Source organism: Calypte anna, chromosome Z (assembly GCF_003957555.1).
Source record: "Calypte anna isolate BGI_N300 chromosome Z, bCalAnn1_v1.p, whole genome shotgun sequence".
NCBI classification, from domain to species: Eukaryota; Metazoa; Chordata; class Aves; order Apodiformes; family Trochilidae; genus Calypte; species Calypte anna.
Genome location: NC_044274.1, coordinates 256462 through 262333, shown reverse-complemented (window position 1 = coordinate 262333; position 5872 = coordinate 256462). Strand labels below are relative to the sequence as shown.

Here is a 5872-nt window from a genome sequence, read left to right as displayed (position 1 = left end):
TTTCTTTTCACAGCAGTACAGTACTTGTGTCTGGCCAAGTCACTCACCAATCCTAAATTAAAATGGAACTTTATGTTCCACTAGCATTTAAGAATTGTGAAACAAGCTGTGTCTTGCTACACAAACCACCAAGTTTCATGAATCACTCCAGAGCGTTTGTTCATTTACCCAAAGTTAAAGTATGGCACTGGCTTGCTGCTTACAGAGAGCTGATAAGGATGATTAATGTTTAACATTTTCAAGTTCTCCTATGTGAAATAGCTCCAACAAGCTATCCATGAAAATACCCTCCCTTAATTCACCACCCTGGAAACACACACATGCATTTTCCCCACCAGAAGGCATATTTCACAACATTAAAACACACGTTCCTCTCCACATGGGTGGCCACACAGTACCAGAGTGTACCTCAGTTCAGCTTGTTCTCAGTCTGCTGAGGGGGTCCAACCATCCCAGTTACAACCTCTTTCATCCCAGAGGTACCAGAGAACTGTGCTTGTATAACTCAATAGCCTCATGCAGCTGCAGCAACAGCAGAAGCTCACAGTGACCCAGCCCGCTGCTGGGTGTTGAAACAGCAATGAATCTTTCTAGAGAGCAGCCCTTGCCCAATGCCACCATGAGAAGGGAAGCCCTATCACAAGGGTAAACAACAGTCCAGACTGACAAGTCCTGGAGAATAATACCCACAGTAACAACCACCTCTGAGAGAAGGCTTGTGCTTGACACGCTTCAGAGAGAGTAATCTTTAACAAAGGCAGACTCCACGGCAAGGGTCCAGGCTGACCCCAGAGCTGCAGGAGCTGCCGGTGGCTTTGGCACTGCAGAGACAAATGCCAGCTTTGCACAGTGCCAGTCCTACCACACCGTGCTAGAGGCAGCTGCCCGACAGAGAAAGTAGGATACTGTCCTCATGTAAGTTGGGAAAACACCAGCTAATATTGGGAGGAAATAACCCACTTTCCACTGAGGATAAAAGATTAAGATTTGTACATGTGGTGTTTCATTTTTTTCCAGTTGTAATAAACCACCTCAGAAGAAAAACAAGTTTTCTGGAGTGCTCTAGGAACAACAAGGTGAGTTTGAAATTTCATTCCATACAGAACTTATCCTGCGAGCATTTTGGTTTTTTTACCTTGGTAAGCACAGAGAATAATCCTTGAAAGTAAATAATGTTGAAATGACTGCAAATCACATAGCTTAAGACTCTTCACTTGGACATGAAAATAACTTTTACTTGATCTTTACATGAACTCGAGCCTATCTTCTAATTAATAATAAAAAGCTCACCAAGATTATGAAAACAAAAATGGCATGCGTTGAATTGATTTCCAGTACAACAGAAAAACAACAAGAGGTTGGAAATTGTTTTATTTAGTGTCAGTAGAAAGTTTCATCTTTTAAAATAATAATTTTAAAAAAGAGAAAATTTAGGCTTTTTCAGCTAAAGATGACTCCTCTGAGACTAAGTATATATACTGAAACCAGAGAAAATCGGAGCTTAGATATATGCTTTGTGTTCTGAGCAGCAACAGCAAGGTAATATCAATGATTCAGCAAAAGGGGGGCATCGTATTGCATTATGGGGGCTACAGGGTGGTTATGAAATATAATCTCCAGTAGTTACTATTGTAGACTTAATACAGAGACATTGGTTGAAAGAAATTACAGAAACATCTTGATAGTATCTCCAAATAAAGTTGTTTTCAAGACAGAGAAATCTAAAGTAGGTAGTAGTAGGCAGTTGTTGCAAACCAGTTTTCCTCCCTTCTCCCCCATTTTGTTTTTGCTTTAAAAAAAGGTCACTTCTTTCACAAGTGAATCTTCATTTCTCAATTTAAATTAAAAAAAAAAATAGTTTGACCAGCAAACTAGGTCCTCTTGCAAACACTAACACCAACACAATGAGAAATTCAGAAATAAAGCACAGAAAAAAATAATCAAGTCTAAAATTATTTTTTTCTTTTAAATGTATTTTGAGTACAACAGTGTATAATCTGAAAGACTAGCGAGGTTGTGGCCAGAGATATAAAGCTATAGTTATAAAGCACTGGTGATCTGAATCTGTATGTGATTACATAAGCAGCTAACTCTCATTAATTGTATCCAATTCATAATAGCTTAAAAATAAATAAATAAATAAATAAAGCCAGGCATTTTTCTTAGAGCTCATGCACTCTACCACTTGTCTGCCATCCCCACGCAATGAAACATTCTTTCTCTTGAGCTCCTTCTTTTGAAAACAATTCCACATTTGCTGAGTCATGTGTCAGTGGTTATTATAAGAACTATTATAAGAACTATAATAACTATTATAAGAACATGCACAAGAAACAGCTTTATTAATTCTGGCAGGTATTTAGTGGTGAGGGAGAGGTTAGCGTGCTCTTTATTCTCTAGCTACAGCAAAAGCATGCCCTGAAGCTTGGTTGAGAATACTCAAGTTTAAAAAAAATAAATTAAAAAATTCCCAAGTTGTAGAGCACAAAACCAAACAAGCATAGAGCACAAAACCAAACAAGCAGTTAGACATGCCACCAGCCCAGGAGATTAACCCTTGCACCACTCTGCTTGAGAAGCCTCAGGACTCCAGATGGCTCCTGCCACTTGCAATACACCTGCTCGGCCCCAGCCAGAGCCATGTGCAGCCACCTGATGTGCCCCAAAATGGTGGTCTGCAAAGCACTGAATGGGCTGCAAGAGCTCCTCAGCAAATCATCCAAATTTTGCTTCATTCTCAGCCTCACAACACACCAGAAAACATCATAACTGGCAGTCCTTTGACCACTGCTAAGCCACACTGCTTAGTTAGTAGACTGCAAACCCACCAGTTTCCAAGAGGTGATTTTGAAAAGGACCCATTATTACATCTTGAATAACCTCAACCAAAAAGCCTCCCTCCCATTCTGAGCACAAAACCCACAGAAGTGATAGGGACCCAGACATCATCACACTTGCCCAGGCCATCCAAAGGCCAAAACACAAAGCTATCACTGATTCCATTAACCACATCCACTGCTATATTCTGCCCTCAGAAACACCAAGAGGAGGAGCACGGGGGAATGACACATCACAAAAAACAAGTTTTCTAGTTATTTCCCCCTGATCCAGCTCATTTCCTAACAACATCCATCCATCCAAAGGGCATCAAATCTAAAGCATGCCAAGAAAACACCACCTCCCATTTTAATTGCCGAGTACTGGAACCTCAGAACCGGCCCTTTACCATCAAGGATTAGAAGTCCACTTACTTTTCAGTTGTAAGATCACTCACTCCAGCTGACTCAGTCCAGAAGAGCTGTCTCAAGATTTCCAGATTTTTTATTATCCTGTAAATGTAAGCTCCAGTGCAAGAGGTAAACTTCTCCAAGTTACCAGAGACAGTTCTGCAGAGGTAACTACCCCAAGTATCACTTCACAGACTCAGAAGTCTCTGGAAAGGTCTCGGAGCCACCCTCACACCTGAACTCACTAATTACTTGCTGATTGCCTGCTTGCCTAAACACCTGCCTAAATTCTAAAGCCTTTTTTCTATAGCCTGTAAAGTAGATCAATAATTTCTTTTTCAATATTTTTGTTAAATAATGTTTTAACTCTCAGTGCCAGGCCAGGAATTGCTACTGCTTCATATTTTCTTGAGATCAAGATCCATATTTCACTCATCTGTTGTTTCTTCATGCATGTTAAATGCAGAATGTAAACCACTTGTAGTTACTAGTTGCTAACTGCTATAGCCTTCTAGGCTTACCACTGAAAATAGCTTCTGCTTACTGAAAGAAAATCCTTTTTATGGAATTCTGCAGTTATCAATATAGCAAATAAACCTTTTTTTTTTTTTTTTTTTTTTTTGAAAGAGGGAGAAAGCTGTCAACTCCTTTACAGGACCAGCTTTCTCCCATTAGCCCTTTTTCTCTTTCCACAGCAGAAATCTCTTAACACATAAGAACTAACGATGCCTGATGCTCAACACCTGTGTTAATCTAAGCAAATAAAGACCAGCTGCACCTGGGCAGCCTGTGCCCTGCTGCACAGACACATTTTCTAGGCAGGAATATGGATTACTCATAGGGACAAAGTAGAAAAAGAAACATTTTGTTTAAGGTTTTGAAACCAGAATTTTGTGAAAAATACTTCTGTTCAGCACAGCTATGACATCCTGGACTGGAATAATCATGAGAATTTCAATTTATCGTGGCATAGGACAGTAAATGAGATATTAAATGATCTGATTATACTGAAGATGTCTGTTTAAAGATTATGTTTAGTAAGTGAAGTGTCTGCAATGTCACTTAAAATACTCGATGACAAATTTATTTTTATCACCACTCTGTTTCCAAAATATTGATATTACAGCTATGTAGTTTTTCTGTTTAACTTGGGTAGCAGATGCTGAGCAATACAGAATAGGAAAAAAATCCACTAAACCCTACCAAACTATAGCCTTATCTTGGCTTTTATTTTATGCATGTTCAGCATGTAGGCCAGCAGGAGGGAATTCTTTTTCCAGTCACCATTTGGCTACAACCAGGTCAAACTGGCAAGGAAAAACAGGTTAAAGTGTCAACTTGGAGTTATAAAAACACTGCTTCCATGACTTTTCAAGAAAATCAATTTTTACATCTGCATTTTTTATCAAAAAGTGTGTGAAAGTCTATACTGAATCCCTGTTAACTGTGCAAGATGAAAGGCCTCACCTGAGGCACAGGAGGGGGCAGGGGAAAAGTACATTGTGATACATCTAGAATTAACTTCACCAGTGACCAAGAAGTTAAATTAAATAATGATTAATTATAGCTGGCTACAGAAAGCAAAATGTACTGAACACCCTTTCCACCTTGCTCCTAATGCTCCTTACCACAGACTTTTCACTAACGGCCTCGGTGGTGGCTGCCGGAGTTGATCTCATCTGCACAACGCTTCATCCCCACAGAAAGCCTGACATTTCTCTCCAGAAAGGGACACTTTGGTCTCAGGTGCTTGTCCCAGGTGCCAAAGAGGGCCCTGTCACCACAGTCCCCATGCTGTGGGGACACCCAGCACGTCCGGGGGGCACCCACAGCCAGAGGGTGCCTGAGGGCTGCCTGAGGCAAGATGGCGCCCAAGGGAAGTGGCGGAGGAAACAGCGCCGTCCCCTGCTCAGCGCAGCCCTCCCGGGCAGCCTGGGGCCTGCAGGAGCTGGGGACACTGCTCTGGGGGGATGTGGATCTCCATGTCTGTTCTGAGCTGACTGGTTCTGATGCCTAACAGATTTCAGACCACTCAAGTCTCTCCCAGTTCTGAGGATTTAAACAAGGTTTTAAATTGCAAATATGAATAAAGTTGCTTAACCTTATCTGCATTTAAGACCTTCATGCTGAGCTTTGTCTGCTGTGCTTTGTGTGGAGCTCTCACACAGACACGGTACCTGCTGAGGTATTACAGTAAATGAACCCACAGACCAGAGGAGGTAGCAACTATTGAGTGGGTTTTTTGTCTTTTCTGAGGTAGGTGGCACAGGCCACTGCTGAGCAAAGGTTTGATTTACTATGGCAATTCCTGAAGATCAAATTCCTACTGGGATTTGGACTCTAAAATGATTTAAATCTTTAAATGACTAGCCTAGTCATTACTAGTTCTAAGATTAAACTTTCTGTATCCCCTGCATGTAGCTTGTCAGTACCTTGTGTGGTATGGAGAGACTGAAGGCATGGACAAGAGGTCTGGGTGATACACACTTCTGTGATCAGAGAACCAACCATCTGTGGCATATTGACTGAATTCCACCCATTTAATGGCTGCCAGACAAAAAGAAATCACTACACAGCAGCGTACTGAACTGATGGTCGCTGATCCAAATTCAGAAAAATACTGTACAAGATGTGGGGACATTAAT

At 41.1% G+C, this 5872-nt stretch overlaps 1 long non-coding RNA gene across 1 annotated transcript; it reads left to right on the top strand.

Annotated features, from left to right (window-relative positions):
* Positions 1–454: 454 nt before the first annotated feature.
* LOC115599968 lies at positions 455–5427 on the top strand. The gene is made up of 3 exons (XR_003988736.1): positions 455–915; positions 1018–1076; positions 4861–5427. It is a non-coding gene; the product is annotated as an uncharacterized LOC115599968 (long non-coding RNA).
* The last annotated feature ends 445 nt before the right edge of the window (positions 5428–5872 follow it).